Here is a 16,996-nt window from a genome sequence, read left to right as displayed (position 1 = left end):
CAGAGAGGTGAAGTCATTTGCTCAAGGTCACACTGTCAGTAAGACGTGGAGCCAGAGTCTATACTCCCAAGGGGAACAGTTGGGAATGGCTGGAAGGCTCCAAAGACAAAGCTGGAAAGACATTCCATGTTGGATCAGTTCACCAAATAACCAAGAGGGACTCTCTCACTGGCCGACGATGGTAGCTAGAGCCGGGAACAAGAGAAGCTGCACCAAAAAGTGAAGAGGCAAGAAACCATCACAAAAATATGGATGGAAGGAGAAAGAGACTAGGCAAAAGAGGTGCTCTGAGGTACTGTGAAGTCGGAAAACCATAGAACAGAACTGGCAGAAAGCAGAGAAACACCATCCCAATGTTGTTCAAATTTTGGTCCATAGACCTAAAAGCTCTTGAAAAGAACGCAGTTGCCTAGCCCCCGCTCTGGACGGCAACAGGTCTATCGGATCCACCAGAAGGCCACATGGTTTAGCAGACACTGTTAGGCACTCTCATTTCATGATTGCACTGAGTGAGCAGCGCGCAGCCTTGTGCGCCCCCAGGACCCTGTAGGCATCACTGCCTATGCCAGTGTCTTCCTTAAACTAGCTCCTGGGGCAGGGAAGTGTGGAGTACATTTTTAATGACTTCTGTGGATAGGAGGATCTCAAAGGAGAACCGAGACTGCTTAAGCTTTCATTCTAGCTCTGTCACAAACTAGCCACGTGACCATTGGCAGACACTTAATTTCTCTGCAGTTTAAGGTTTCTTTTGTCAAGGTTATATATAGGTTAGACTGGATCAATGAACAGTATCTGGAATATGTCCTTCCACACATGTCTTTCCGTCTGTCCTGCAGCCTTTCACATCCTCCTCTGGCCATGGCAGACATTAATCAGTCAGACACTCCTCACTGAGCTTACCTCCCAGGATTAATCACAATGCCCCAGGCACCCACTAACAATTGCTTAAAGTTGGCCTCCAGTTGAAACTAATTTATCTCTAGAATAGATGATCCACAAAGTTCCTGTAAACTCTGAAAATTCATAGCTCTCTTCAAGGAAAAAAAAAGTAATTTCATTTTTTTTGCCTTAAAGGATTCATTTTCATTTATATAAAAATTCATCCAACAAATATTTTCATATTTTGATTTTAAGTCTCCAGCAGATGTTCTCACTCCCAATTATTCCAATTTAGATTGTAATTATGATTTCAATGTTGTTCGTTCTAAAAACCCTGTAAATCTTCATTATTCAGTTATGCTAAGAGGTTGGACTAACTTGACCTTTAACTTATGTTTTAGGCCAGCTTAAATTTGGATACAGCTTTATTTATAAAGACAAGTTTAAAGTTTGAGGATTTACTATTTAAAAAAAAAAAAGGAGGGGTGCCTGGGTGGCTCAGTTGGTTAAGCATCTGCCTTCTGCTCAGGTCATGATCATCAGGCTTCCCTGCTTCTCCCTCTCCCTCTGCCCCTCCGCCTGCTCGTGCGCACTCTCTCTCTCTCAAATAAATAAATAAAAATCTTTAAGTAAATGTTTTTTTGAAAAAGGAAAACCCTGAATTTTAAAGTATTTTAGGGAAAAAATATAAATAAAAACTTTCTTAAGTGTTGAAACCAGGCCTCGCCTGTTGATTACTTAAGAGAAATTCTTAGACCAGTTGTAAATAATTCAAAGTTTTACGTTTTTGTTTAAGAATTCTAAGGCCGATCTTACAAATTAGCAAGTCTAAGGAGAAAAAAAGTTTTAAAAATATGGTACAGTTGACCTTTATTGTTTTAAGTTCCATGAATTCTGTGCCAGTAAAAACATTGGTTTTTTTCCCCCCATTGGCACTGGGTTGAACTTGTTGAAAATAGTGATTTTGCTCCTTTTATTAACCTCAAGGAACATTGTGTCAGGATGGGAAATGAATATTTTAAGCAGGCAAACAATCTTCCCAAAGCTATTTTGGAGAAATTTGGAATTGGCATGAGTAGGTAGGTTTTGATATTCTGATCTGGACTCAAAACAGAAACATTTCGGTTCTGGACACTTCTTTGTGAGGTCTGGAAGGGTTCCCTTGACATCAACTATGTCCTGGATCCCAACCCAGACCTTATTTCTGAGGAGGCCTAGTCCGGAGCTTGGGCTGTGTTCCATTATTTAACCAATTGCAAGGCCTGAGAAACCTCACACTCTGATGGGAAAATGTACTAAGACAAGTGGCCCTGGGTCAGATGGAGCCCATTATGTAAAGCCTCAGGAAATTGGACTAAGGCCCTGGAGGGCAGAGAGATTGGCTGAATTAGTCAAATGTCTGAATTATAAAATATTTGACCAGAAAAAAAATGTATTATGTGAAGACACAGAAGTAGCTGAAACTAACTCCTCAATGTGAATTACCTGGTAGAGATGCCTAGAAGGTGACCTCTTCCTTTGTAATCAGGAGAGTAAATGAAGCGTGTGATCAACCTCCTTAAATGATTGTTCACTTACACCTGATTGAAGTTCCCCCTGCAACTGTATGGCATGATGGAAAGAGGAGTGCCTCTGTAATCCAGTGGTCAGAGTTCATACACTAGCTCTGAATTCTCTTGCATAAAGCCTGACGTATTAGAAAGGAGAAGATGTATATTCTAATACACTAGAAAGGAGAAGACCCTATAAGGAGACAATATGATGACAGCTAACGGTGGTCACTGATGCCATAAACTGATGCTTCAACTCTCTGATCTTGAATTGGCTCATCTGTAAAATGGAGCTGTGGCCTCTGCCTCACAAGGAAAATCCAATGGCTCATGAGGGCCTACCTGGTTGTCCTCTCAGCAGGGCAGTCTCATCTCCTCCTGGCCTTTCTCTTGCTCATGCCACCTGGTCACCCGGCCTCCTGGCTCTTCTCTATTCTGGCTTTATGGGCTTTGCTGGGCTTTGTCCTCAGCGTGGAACCTGGTTCCTTCAGTTTGCTTGGCAAACCCCCTCCCCCCCCTTCAGGTCCTCCTCACAGGCCAACTTTGACAAACCTTTTTAAGACAGTGACCTGCTCTACCTGTCATGTCTCACTCTAGATCTTCCATATCACATTTGACTTTTTTTCTTAGCACTCATTGCTAAGAAATACCTCTTTGTTAACTTATTATGTTTATTGTTTATTATATGTCTCCCAACTGAAATATCCTTTAAAAGGGGTAGAGACTTTTGTATCAATTTTTTTCATTGATGTTGCACCTAAAAGAGTGACTGGCACAGAAAAAGACACTAAATACATTTTTTTTTAATGAATAAATGCAAGCTAAGTCTCCAAGCAACCAAAGAATCCATACAACACAACACATGATTTATTCTGAGGGCGGCCCTAGAGTCCCTTGCATAGAGCCCTGTTGGCCCTTAGTTTTGATAGCATCTCGACAAACAAGCTCTCTGGTTTCCCAGCTTACAACATTTTAGAAAAGGGAAGATCCTAAAAGGTGGCAATGTGAGATGAGCTAGCAGTGATCACTGACCCCTTGATACCAAGAGAGGAGATGGAAAACTTAAAAATAAGCTGGAAAAATTAGATCACATGTCTGAGACCATTTTATGAAGGCAAATAGCCCCAGAGGACTTCACTCACATGAAATGTTATGCATTTATTGCATTGAGAATAATGATTGGAGTTGTAAAGATAAGGTTGACTCATATTCATCAAACACTACTTAAGAAGATAAGAATATGTATCATACACTGCAGTTCAGTAGGACGTTTAGTGAACGCCTAGTAGGTGCTGGGCACTGTGCTTACTGCTAGAGATTTAAAGGAAGATATGTGCTTGTAGTCTGGAGTGTGAAACGGATAATGTAAATAATTTTAATTTTGTTCAGAGATATTGAAGTTTTAGCATTTAAGAAAGCGTAATTAATTATACTGGAAAATTTACTTAAATGAAAGAGCTCATTCCCTGGATATGCTGTTATGAATTATTGTGAATCTCAAAGTTGGTAGAGTATTAGTCAGCCAATCAGGCTTACACCAAAGGGATACATTTGCTGCCCTAATTAATGTACAGTATTTGATCCAAGCTCTTAACTTCTCTCCACTTCCCAAAGATACCATGTTGAAAAGTAAGGTCAAATTTGGCAACTAAAAGAAAGCTGACATTAGTTGGTACCATATTTTTAACACTCAATTTAACACTCTATTATGCAGTTTCAGTATTCTATAATTTTTCATATAAATAGTTTTTTCACCAACAAGGTTGCAGATTCCTTCACATTAGAAACAAGGTCAAAAATGTGATCAGGTCAGTGTTGTGTATGTTCAAATTTAGATCTGGCTAATATTTATTCTTTGTCTCTTATATGTAAGCTCTGTGCAAAGCATTTTTCACGCTATCTCACCCCTTATATTGTTTCATAAAGAATCTTGTGATGTAGATATTCTTATCACAATTTCTAGAGTGAGGAACCTGAAGCTAGTTAGGTTATTTATGACCCTACCTCTTGTAAGTGGATTTGAATTCAGGTCCTAGCCTGAAGTCTAGGACCAGTGGTGTTGAATAACGAGCTTTGGTTATGCCCATACTTAGTCTTTCACTGAAGTTTAATGTCATCTCAGAATATTTTTTAGGTCTTGGATTATTTATTTTCTTTCTGTTGTTTGGACCCTACTTGTAGATCAAGTTTCACATCTGTGTTGCAGTTTAGCACCCAAAAAAGAAATTTTATATATGATAGAGCCAGAGTGTATTTTTCTTTATCCTTTGGTTATTTTTCCTTTCCTACTCACATAGCTTGTGGTTAAATTATTTTCTTAGACTTTCATACTAAAATAATTTGCCTTTGGGTAGAGGCCAAGCACAGACCATTTTCAATTCTCTACAAGATTGTTTTTCTAAGCAATTCAAATGAAAGAATTCCCATGTCTTACAATGGGCATTTGTAAGTTGGTTATTTTGGGCAATCAGTGCTAGAATGTAGTCTCATTTCAAAACCTTGCATCTTCTCACTACACCTATCCTTAGGAAACGACCCAATAGGTACATAGAAAACAAGAGCAATGATCCAAAAGCCCACACCAGTTACTGTTTCCAGATTCACATAACAGTTTGTCTCCTTCGTGTTGAGTTTGAAATTTTAATGAGGCTATTTAATTTCCCACTTTTTACATAGCTATGCATAAAAATTCCTTCTTACCTTAAAGGGAACTAAGAATTGGAATGAAGAACCCTCGAACTAATCAAAATAATCCTATGGCTTACATTTATCAAGCACTTACCTCGTACCTGGAATAATGCTAAATGCTTTATCTACTGTAGCTAAGACCTACAACCCCCTGCGGTAGATAATTTTCTTCATATAAAGTAGATATACTAACACTCAAAGAAATAATTTTTCAAGGTCACTCAGCTGGCACAAATGCCAGATCCAGGACTCAAAACCAAATCAGGCTGGCTCCAAAACCCTTGTCTTCATCTCTCTAAAAAACAAAACAAAACAAAGCAAAAACCCAGACTGTTATTTTGAAATATTTTAGATATACAAAAAAGTTACAAAGAAAATACAGAGAGTTCATGTATACCCCTCACCCAGTTTTCCCCAGGCTGGCATGTACATTTCCAAGATCATTTGTTAAAAATAAGAAACGGATGTTGGTACATCGCTATTAACTAAACTCCAGATTGTATTCGGATTTCATCAGTTTTTCCACTAAGGCCCTTTTTTTATTCCAGGATCCAAGCCCAGGGAACCACGTTGCATTGGGTTGCCATGTCCCCCTAATCTGCCTGGTCTGGATAGTTTCTCAGTCTTTGTTTTTACGACCTTGGCAGTCCTGAGAAATACTAGCCAGGTATCCTGTAGAATACCCAGCCCCCCAAACTGGGTTTGTTTAATGTTTTCTCATGATTAGACTGGGGTTATCAGTTTTCTTAAAGAATATCGCAGAGGTAGAATCCTTGTTTTTAAGCATTTCCTGATCTTGTATCACTTTCAGTCATGCCTATGTTATAGATGAGCAGAATATTTCTGTTTGCCATTCTACCTGAGAATCAACTACAACCGTAGCATGGTTTGGAAAAACACAAAAAGGCAGAGGTTCATTTAAGTTTGTAACATAATGAGAAATCACATGATGACTTACTTATTTCCATATTGACAGTTGACAGCTTGATAATTAATGTCAGTGTGGAGAAATTCCTAATGAACTCCTAATGTTCAGGTGAAGAGACGTTCCAATATTTTCATGTTGGAAATTCTTCCAAGAGAAGTATGCCTAAATATGGCAAACATTTTATTTAAAAAAAAAAAGAAGTTTCTTTAGTGCTACTTACGATAATAAAATGTTTAAAAAATAACATAAATGAGGGCGCCTGGGTAGCTTAGTCGTTAAGTGTCTGCCTTCGGCTCAGGTCATGATCCCAAGGTCCTGGGATCGAGCCCCACATCAGGCTCCCTGCTCGACGGGAAGCCTGGTTCTCTCTCTCCCACTCCCTCTGCTTGTGTCCCTCTCTTGCTGTGTTTCTTTCTCTGTCCAGTAAATAAATAAAATCTTAAAAAAAAATAACATAAATTCCTGACAACAGGAATATTTATGTAAATTGTAGCATATCCCCACAATGGTATAACATACATTTTATACATATATATATATTTTAAAATGATGTTTCTAAAAGGTAAATATTACTATAGACAGAATATAGCGGAAAAAGCTAGACACAATATTGTATATTTATCACTGTCACAGCTAATGATGTACGCATTGTCCAAAAATGACTGCAGGAAAATAGACCAAAATGTCAACAGTGGTTGTTGGGTGGTAGGATCATGAGTAAGTTTTACTTCCTTCTACTTTTCCATACATTCCATGCAATTAGGATGTTTACATTTTCCTTTGTTAAAATATTTATTTATTTATTTATTTATTTATTTATTTATTTATTTATTTATTTAAAGGAAGAATCCTTGAGAACCAGATGCATGAGTTAGGCCTTGTACTGTCTCTAACCCCCGAGCCACCGAACGCCCAAGGTTGGAATGCTGACATTCTCTGAGGATGGGGAGTTGGGAAGAAGCAGGAGGTGCTCTGCCCCCACCCACCTCACACCACTGTCAGCACCCTATACACGCACTCCTATATCTTGACAGCCCTCCAGAGGCAAAGTGCATCCCTGTAGTCACCTGAAATTAGACTGAGACAGAGGTGAACACTTACGAGCTCTGTGATCTTGAGTCAAGAGATAAAGGAGTGGTCAAGGGGAGTCCCACAGCTTAGATTTGAACCTTGGCAGATGATTTTAATCTCTGTGCCTCTGTTTCATCATCTATAAAGTGGGAATAATAACAGTATCTATCTACCTTATGAGATTTGGGAGAGGACAAAATAAGTTATACCTATAAAGTGCTTAGAATAGTGCAGAGCATGGGGCGTCTGGCTGGCTCAGGGCGAAGAACGTGCGACTCTTGATCTTGGGGTCATGAGTTAAGCCCCACATTGGGTGTAGAGATTACTTTAAAATTTTTTATTAAATTAAAAAAAGGGACACCTGGGTGGCTCAGTCGGTTGAGCATCTGCCTTCGGCTCAGGTCATGATCCCAGAGTCCTGCGATGGAGTCCCACATCGGACTCCCTGCTCAGTGGGGAGCCTGCTTCTCCCTCTGCCTGCCGCTCCCCCTGCTTGTGCTCGCTCACTCTCTGACAAATAAATAAATAAAATCTTTCTTAAAAAATAAAAAGAAAATGAAGAACAGTGCATGGCACATAGTAGGTATCCAATGAATGGTCTTTAATATAATGGCTTGTGATTGAACTGTTAATTTTTATTCACCAGGAATCTGAGAATGCTAGAGCAACCTTCAACTCTAAAACATGGTGATTCCGATTATCCAGAGGCTATAGCTTCTGAAACTGTGACTCTGAAAATTATGTGTGGGGTCTAAAGGTGGCCAGAAGCTCACTAATGTCTATTCGTGTGGGAGAAGAGTATATAAATTCCAGCTTAGATTTATGAAGGTCAGAAAAACGTGTCCCAAAAGGACCTCCAGCTGAAGGCTATAGCTCTTGGTTTTTCAAGCTGGATCACATAAAAAAAAAGAATGTGCTTCTGCCAGAGTGGATGTATTCTTACAGCCAAAAATCCTAAAAGTTCTCTTGTGGCCACATGTGACATGATTTAAGATTTTGGACATTATATGAAGAAGTAGCTCATTAATTTATTTGAAGTGGTAAATGCTACAGAATTGGGAACACCAAACACTTAGTATTTAATACAATATTAAGGATAATGCCAGTATAAAAGAAGCAGCTTGAACTGTTCCTAGGTTAGGGGATACAGAGAAGCTATTGAAAACCTTAATTTCCAGAGCACTTAATTGCCAGGGTTGGCAAGTGAAGTGAATGTTTGGGTTTGAGGACCTAGCTTTTAGAGACTACAAAATAAATCCTTAGGCACCTCATTGGTGACCATTGCCAAGAAGCTGTGAAGACAAAGAATTGAGGTCCAGTGTAAGAGCACCACCTTGGGGATTGGGAGACCTGGGTTCCCCAGGGAAGGTTGTTCTCGCTTTGGGGACCCCTTCATGTCCAGCCTGGCTCACTGAGTGTCCAGACAGAAAGGAACACAGGTCTCTAGTCTGCTCGTGTGGAGCAAAAGGGGTCTTAGACTCATGGCAAGGATGTAATCCAGCCTGTGTGTTTTGGATCTAAATTAATCCCCAATCAGGCCAGTTTAAGAGAGGATGTTTTAACTTGATTGAAATGAGTTTGCAACTTCTACACGGGTAGTAGAAATAACATTTTCAAAGCACTTTGCAGCCTCTAGTGCTCTAAGTCTTCAGAGCCAGGCAGATCTGAGTTTGAATCCCAGATCCACAATTTATGAGCTATAAGACTGGGGCAAATTACTTAAGCTCTCTGTTCCCCAGTTCCTTCTCAGAGGTGCTGAGAAGTTTAGATGAGATTCTGTATCAAAGTCCCAAGCACAGAGCTAGGTACATAGTGAACACCCAGCGGCCACCACAACTATCACCTAAAGGGTCGTCTTTGCTCCTCACAATGACCCTTTAGGTGATGGTTGTGTGGCCCCTGTTTTGCAGAGGAGAAAACTGAGGTTAGGAGAAGCTGAGTACTTGTCTGAGATCAGACACGTAGAAGCAGAGGAAGAGCCAACATTCACGGCTCCATCTTCAGACTTAACTTCTAGCTTTCCATTGCATGACAAGGCAATGCCTTCCTTTTAATGCAGCACCAACCAAATACTCATTTCTATCAGTCAAACAAGTGTTTTTGGAGCAACTACTTCTCTTTGTGCACTTGGGAAACCAGCTTTTGTCCCCAGAGACTCTGGCAAAGTGGCCTAAGGCTGTAAGTTATGCTGTCCCAGATTTTCTGATCCAGAACCCAAGCAGTTGAACAGCCAGTGAGAATAGGTGAGCAAGGGGGAGTCCCCATAGGTACAGGAGGTAGAGGGATGGGTGGAGGCAGGGGTAGGGGTGGGGGTGGGGAGTGAAGAGTCTGCGGCCCAAGTTCAGGACAGTGTCATCTGGCCTAGGGCGATACTGGACTTGGGGGCTGTCTGGACCCAGAGCCACAGCTGCCTTAAAACTGGACTGCCTGAAGTCTTCCATTGTGCCCTGGCCTTTCTGCCCAACGGTAGGTTCAGTTATGGTCAGCGAAGCACTTAGGCCCTGTTGTCACTGTCTGGGTTTTGAGTTGCGGTTGAGTCCCCATCACCTCTTCCCAAAGTCAAAAGCAGACACTCGGTCAGTAGTTATTCATGCCCGTCAACACAGACTTCCGCATCCCAGCCCCCACGTCAGGCTCCATGCTCAGAGTGGAGTCTGCTTAAGACTCTCTCTCCGTCTCCCTCTGCCCCTCCCCCCTTCTCTCTCTCTCTCAAATAAATAAATCTTAAAATATATATGAATAAATAAATGCTTATTTCTTTGTGCAAAATCAGGAACAATGTTTCTTTACCTTGAGCCTATTTAATATTTAGGTATTTCGTTTCTGCTTATTGGTCATTTTTTTATTATGAAATATTTTAGACATAGTAAAAGTATAAATATAAAGAATATGTGGCAGTCATTACATGAAACATTATAAATACATTTGATGTCCTCTCTAATTCCCTCCTGGATCATGGCCCTCTCCCTGTCACCACCCCTAAGGTAATCACCATCATAATTTTGGTATTTAATGATTCCCATGCATGTTTTAATACTTTTAATACATATGGATGTATTCTTTTTTTTTTTAAAGATTTTATTTATTTATTTGATAGAGATAGAGAGAGGGAGAGCACAAGCAGGTGGAGTGCCAAGCAGAGGGAGAGGGAGAAGCAGGCTCCCCGCTGAGGAAGGAGCCCGAGTGGGGCTCCATCCCAGGACCCTGGGATCATGACCTGAGCTGAAGGCAGCCCCTTAACCGACTGAGCCACCCAGGCGCCCCTGGATGTATTCTTAAATTATAGTCTTTTGCATATCTTTAAACATCTTTGCAATTATGTCGAAGTAGGTATCTTTCAACTTCCTCATTTCTAAGATGGGTTTGGTGATAATATCTACCTTTCAAAAGTTTGTTGTGAGGATGAAATGAGTTAATACATGCAAAGCCCATAAAGTTCTACCTGGCACTTAAGTGTTAAATAAATGTTAGCTATTATTATCATTATATTTTCTACTTATTGTGCTTCAAGAGTTATCCATGTAATACAGTTTCAGACCATTTATTTTAATCACTAAGTATAACATTCCATTATATCAGTAAACTGAAATGTACTTCTCCAGGCCTCTGTTGAGAACTATTTAGTTGTTCCCAATTTTTTCTATTAGAAACAATTTTGCAGTCAACATTCTGGTACATGTCTCCTTGTACGTGGGCAAGTTTTTCTGGCTACATGTAAAACAAAGAATGTGAAATTGCTGGTATATAACTTTAACATATTTTAACTTACTTCTACTAATAATTATACTGGGCTGTGTGTGTGTGTGTGTGTGCAGATCTTGAACATTGCTAGCAGATTGTAAGCTCTTAGAAGACAGCCAGTGTCATTCAATCATTCTTCGACTCATGCACCCAGTATAAGGAGCATACCAGTCTAGGTGACAGGATATAAAAATCAAATTGCATGGACTGCCTCCCAGGGGTCTCTGTGTTCTGGAAGGACACACTCAGGACACAGGTAGTCAGATTGGCGGTCATTTTAAAGGCGAAGGTTTTCACTGAAAATCCAGGATGGACCAGGCATCATATGTACACTCTCAAACATACCTCTCGGGCGCCTGGGTGGCTCAGTTGGTTAAGCAACTGCCTTCAGCTCCCACATCGGGCTCCCTGCTCAGCAGGGGGTCTGCTTCTCCCTTGCCCTCTTCCCTCTCGTGCTCTCTGTCTCTCATTCTCTCTCTCTCAAATAAGTAAATAAAAAATCTTAAAAAAAAAACAACAAAAAAACATACCTCTCATTAATGGCACCACTTGCTTGTTGGGTGTTCAGAACTAGTCATTCATCTTGCAGAGTCCAGTTTCCTCTGATGAGAAAACACTGTTTTATTGTGTTTAAAAGCACAGATCAGAGTTTGAGTCCTAACATCACATATGAACTGCATGCACTTGTAGAAAGGATTGAACTCCTGTAAGTCCCTGCTTCCTGATCTGTAAATGGTGCTCATATAGTATGTATCTAAAAGGGGGCTTGCAAAGATTACATGAGAAAATGTGAGTAAAGTTTTTAGCATGGTGCCTAGCACATAAAAAGTGCTCAACAACTGGTAGCTATAATGATGATCATGTTGATTATGGCATCCATTCCCCAGAAGATGCATGCCTTTTTAGAAGTTAGCACAGCTAGGAGGCATCAAGAACTTTTACTTTCTTCATTGCACCGTCAATCATCAGCCTATTACCTGATTTGAAATTTTAGGATATTACCAGTTACTACCTCTTCTATGTGAATGTATATTCACGACATATTTGATCCCAGCCTTGCTTTATTTGGAGAATGGTGATGTTTTGTTGTGTTCTCTAATTTATTTTTTTCAGCCAACAGATTTGGCTCTAATTAACAGAAAAAAACAGTAACTTCTTGTAAGTCTCTTGATTCCTCTGCACACTGGGGCAGGCTTCTAGGCCCAGGAGCTCTGCTGGTGGCTGCACACTTGAACCTCTAGAGGGAGCTTGCAGGGTGTTTGAATACATTGCTTTGCCTCTGGGCAAAACTGCATTTAAACTATACTTGAAAACATCGTTATCGTGAGTAGATTCTTAGAGAAAAATTCCAGGATCATTTTCCAAAACAGATTCAGAGAGTCCCCAGCCTGCTTCCATCACATGCATACTTAATTTTACTGGAATTAGGTTTCCTTTCAGAGTGGTCTCCAGCTCCCCACAGTGGCCCCTCCTAGGAATTTTCCTAAATTAAGCAAGTGTGCATGCATGAACTCCGAGAGATGTGCGGGCCTTATCTTTTGGCTGCCTCTTTGTCTCTTTTCTAGAAGCAGGCATAGAATTTCACAAATAAGGAGCTGCCGCTAAACTTAATCTGCTAGATTTATCACAGAATGTATGGAGCTTTTCCTGTCTCTAAGAAATACCTCCTGTTATTTTTGGTTTTTATTTTCTTCATTTGTAACCTTATATTTAAGGGAGTGTACCGCTATGCTTAAATTAATCAACTCTGGGATAAAATGTATTTCTGTTCCCCCAAACAACAGCCTGGTGACAAGCACTTGGAAAATAACATAATGGGTACATTTGGCTTATGGGGCGGTCAAGGCATGATTTTCTTGCAAGCATGCCTGAAAGAATGATTCCGGAACCCCAGTCTTTTTCTGAAGGAGAGAGAGCAGAGGAGTGCCCTCCTCAAGTATCCGAAGGGCCATCAAGCAGACTGGGGAGTACACTTATTCTGCATCTCCAGAAGGCAGACCAAGGGCATACAAGTAGTGTTGAGTGTGAGGTCAACTTTCGCTCAATGTAAAGAAAAACTTTCTAAAAACCACTGACTGCTCCATCTCTGGAAGTACTTGATTGGAAGCTGAAAAAACATCTATCAAGGATACTGCCCAAGGGGGTGGGGAGGGCCCTTAGATCCCTTCCAACTCTGAGATTCTGTGACTCTCTTATGGGAAGGACCTACTGTCCTATTTGCCTCTTGATGGTGGTATTAACTTGCCTCTTGGCATATTTTTCCCCTGTAGTGAAAAAACTGTGTCTCTTAAGTCATTGGTGTTATACAGTCACTGGCATTATATATATTAGTGGCATTGGTGTTATGGAATTGGAGAGGACAGAATGGCAGTGTGTGTGGTGGAAAAGGGAGAGAGGACAGGTGAGGGAAGGGCTCACAGACCTGAGGTCACTGAAGGATGAGAGGAATTAGGGAAGGCTAGGGGTCTCCAAGGCAAAATTATGAGAAGATGAGAGATCTTGGTTTATTCAAGGCATGAGGTATTTTCTGGAATGGCTTGACTTAATGCCATCAGGGTAAGGGGAGAAGTAAAGGTTAATAAGGAGGTATGATACTCAAAATATTTAATGACCTGTATGGTTTGGATCTAAACCAGTCAAAACAGTGGCCAGCTATGTCTTAGTGCTGTAGGAATACCAGATAATATCAGCCCAATCAATAAGTCTGCAAAGTAATTTTTGACCAGAATATCCCAAACAAGGAGTATCACAATCACATTTGCAATTTAGAAAGATCACTCTGAGAGGAGAATGGATTGCTCAAATTCTTAATGGCTGTGAGTGTAAATCGAATAGAATTTATTCAGCAAGCTTCAAGAAGCTACATTAAGCCATAAATCCAGCTATGGAAAATAAGCCTATTCCTCAGCCCACAACAACAACAATAACGATAACAACAAAACCCGCAATGTGCCAAAATGAAAATCAAGCTGTTGGTTTACAAGAAATGTAACCCTATCTCCTTCAGTTGTTCTCCGTGCCAGACTGGTTTTCAGGCGAAACCTGGTTTGGCATGGATTCCTGACAAATTTGCTGAAAACCACAACCTCACATGTTTACACTTCTTTCTCTGGGGGACGCATGGATTAGAAAAAGAAATAGGGGTGATTAAGACAGGAAGGGTAAGCATCAGATAATCCAAAGCCAGACAAGTGACCAACAAATCAAAACCAGTCAACCAACCAAAGTCTCCACACCGCTCCACTGAAATTCCTCCTCTCCCCCGTATGGGGAAGAGTAATCAGCACTGTGAACTATCAGTCAGTTCCCAGTGGGTAATGGTGTATTTTTTTCTGTCATCCCCGTGTAAGAACACGAGGCCCGAGCAGCATCTGGTGAACATCAGTCACTGAGGGTGTCAGGGGTATTCTAAGGTACTGTCAAGCTCAGGGGGCACAGGAGGAAGCCTGTGTAACAGAATCTGAGAACCCTGATGGGGACCCGAAAATAGCTTCACCAAAGGTGGACCACCGATTGATTCTTTAGGGTCAAGACAGGTTTCCATTTGGGTGGCACTTGTGTGTGTAGCTCAAAGTGGCCTGAGATACCCCTTTCTCTTCACTGACCACAAGGAGAAACTTAGGAAGGTGTGTCCCTGAGAGATTTCCCCAAACTCTAGTTCAACATGGTGTGTCAAAGGCTCAGGGGGGAAGCAATGTACTTGGAGCCAAGTATGTGGTCATGGGCAGGGGAACTCCTGAGCCTCAGTCTCCTCATCCATAAAATCAATCCTCACTTGACTTATGGGATTGCTGGGATCAATTGCTCATTGTTATGTAAGTGTCATATGATATTGTTATTGCTCTTCTCAGATGAGCTCAGACAGCTGTGGGAGTGGGGGGATGGGGAGGTGGAGTCTTTTCTCGGTGGCAACGTGCAGCGGACTCCCAGATCCTTCTCTGGGAGGGACACACAATAGGCTCTGGAAGCTCTTAGAAAGCTGGAGTGGAGAAATAGTCCATTGTTTCTGGGCCAATAAGTTGGGGCGTGGAGGCAGACTCAGGGAGGAGAAAATCATTGAAATTGTCCTGGAGGAAGATACTTGAAGGGAAAAACTTTGAGCTTTGGAGTCGGACTGTCTGGGTTTGAAGCCTAGCCACCTCCCCCATCTCTGGCTGTATGACCCAGGGAGGCTGCTTGTTACAAAGATTCCAAATAACATAGTTGAGGGGCATCTGTTGGCACAGGTGGCTGAGTGTCCAACTCTTGATTTTGGCTCAGGTCACGATCTCAGGGTCATGAGATCAAGCCCTATGTCAGGCTCCGTGCTCAGGGGGTAGTCTGCTTGAGATTCTCTCTCTCTCCTTCTGTCCCCCCACCCCCCGCACTCTCTCTCTCTAAAATAAATAAATAAATCTTTTAAAAAAATAATGTAGTTGAATAGAGCCTGAAATAGTAAATATCAATGAATAATGACTATTGTTAAGTACCACTGATTTCAATGTACAGCTAGCCCTTGAAGGAACAAGGTGGTGGTTAGGGGCACCGACCCCCAAGCAGTTAAAAATCCTTGTATACTTTTCACTTCCCAGAAACTTGACTACCAAAATAGCCTACTGTTGACTGGAAGCCTTACCGATAATAGGAACAGTTGATTAACGCATATTTTGTATGCTATATATATTCACTGTGTTATTACAATAAACTAGAGAAAAAAGGTTATTAAGAAAATCATAAGGGGGGGGCACCTGGGTGGCTCAGTCGTTAAGCGTCTGCCTTCGGCGCAGGTCATGATCCCAGGGTTCTGGGATCGAGCCCCGCATCGGGCTCCCTGCTCCGCGGGAAGCTTGCTTCTCCCTCTCCCACTCCCCCTGCTTGTGTTCCCTCTCTCGCTGTGTCTCTCTCTGTCGAATGAATAAAATCTTTAAAAAAAAAAAAAGAAAAGAAAATCATAAGGAAGAGAAAACACATTTACAGTATTGTATTTTTTTTTTTAATTCACATAGAAGTGGACTTGCACAGTTCAAACCTGTGCTGTTCAAGAAGGGTCAGCTGTAATTCAACAAAAAATACTTATTCATACAAATGCTACATGTGGCAAACTTACATGTGGAATCTTAAAATAAAAAGAAGGTGAACACACAGAAACAAAGTAGAATGGTGGTTGCCTAGGAGTGCGGGAAATAGGGAAAAGTCAGTAAAAGGGTACGAACTTTCAGTTATAAGGATCTGATCTAATGCATAACATGGTGACTGTACTGTGTAACTGAAATTGCTAAGAGAGTAGAACTGAAGTATTCTCACACACACAAAAAGGATAAATATGTGAGATGGTTACATTAATTACCTCGACACAGGGTGTACATGTGTGGAATCATCATGCTGTATACTTTAAATATATTACCATTTTGTCAATTATACCTCAGTAAAGCTAAAAATAAGTACTTGTTCATAGAGGAAATGCCAAGTCCTAGACTGAAAGGGACTCTGAGCTCCCCTGAATCACAGATGAGAAAGCTGAGGCCCAGGGAGGCTGGCCCAAGGTCACACGGCTACTGGGGGCAGAGTTGCGCCATCCACACTAGTCTTCAGAAGCAGAGTGATCTCCTCTCCATCACGCCTCTGAGATGGAGGCCTTCGCAGGACCCACGCCTGCTTACGGTTGTCAGATCCCATGACTCAGAAGCACATCCAGCCTTCTGAATGCTGGTGGAACAGCATGTACAGGTGTTCTGAGGAGTCACGGAGGGTGGTGCAGACCGGAAACCCAGGTTGGCACAGCCCGGCCTGGGGCCCTGGGCGTCAGTCAGAGGAGAGGCTGAAGAGTCACATCACCAAGTCTCTCTTTGAAGAGAGGGAGCCACTGTAGGGCTTTAGCGGACAGAGTAACACAGTCAGACTTGTGTTTTAGAAAACACTCCAGGAATGCTGTGAGGAGGACACCATCCGACCTGGTTTGCCCAGGACAACATCAGTACAGTGGATGAAGTTTACGAAGCGCTTTTGTGTGTGTGCATGTGTGTGTTGGGGTGAACAGGGGGATCCCAAAGAGCTCTCGAATTCCTTGGTGCAGATTCTCACTTATCTGATCCTCACAGCCCTAGGAGGGAGTCAAAGCAGTTACTACCAGCCCTGTGCTACAGATGGGGAAAACCAAGAC

At 41.5% G+C, this 16,996-nt stretch overlaps 1 protein-coding gene and 1 long non-coding RNA gene across 5 annotated transcripts in view; one reads left to right on the top strand and one right to left on the bottom strand.

Moving 5' to 3' along the window:
* The window catches only part of ME3 (malic enzyme 3), a 194,548-nt gene that overhangs the window by 34,514 nt on the left and 143,038 nt on the right, over positions 1-16,996 (top strand). The gene's annotated exons all lie outside the window — the stretch shown is intronic.
* LOC118004207 lies at positions 3,200-15,615 on the bottom strand. Of its 2 annotated transcripts, XR_004677511.1 has the most exons (4): positions 15,585-15,615; positions 11,388-11,459; positions 6,076-6,207; positions 3,200-5,412 (listed from the first exon to the last, which is right to left on the bottom strand). It is a non-coding gene; the product is annotated as an uncharacterized LOC118004207 (long non-coding RNA). The 2 variants fall into 2 exon arrangements; XR_004677510.1 differs by lacking the exon at positions 15,585-15,615 and having other exon boundaries at positions 11,388-11,521.

The sequence above is a fragment of the Mirounga leonina genome, unplaced genomic scaffold (genome assembly GCF_011800145.1).
Source record: "Mirounga leonina isolate KUSES-001 unplaced genomic scaffold, KU_Mleo_1.0 Mir_92, whole genome shotgun sequence".
Taxonomy (NCBI): domain Eukaryota; kingdom Metazoa; phylum Chordata; class Mammalia; order Carnivora; family Phocidae; genus Mirounga; species Mirounga leonina.
Note: the sequence above shows the minus strand (reverse complement) of the source record. Positions and strands in the feature narration are given on the sequence as shown.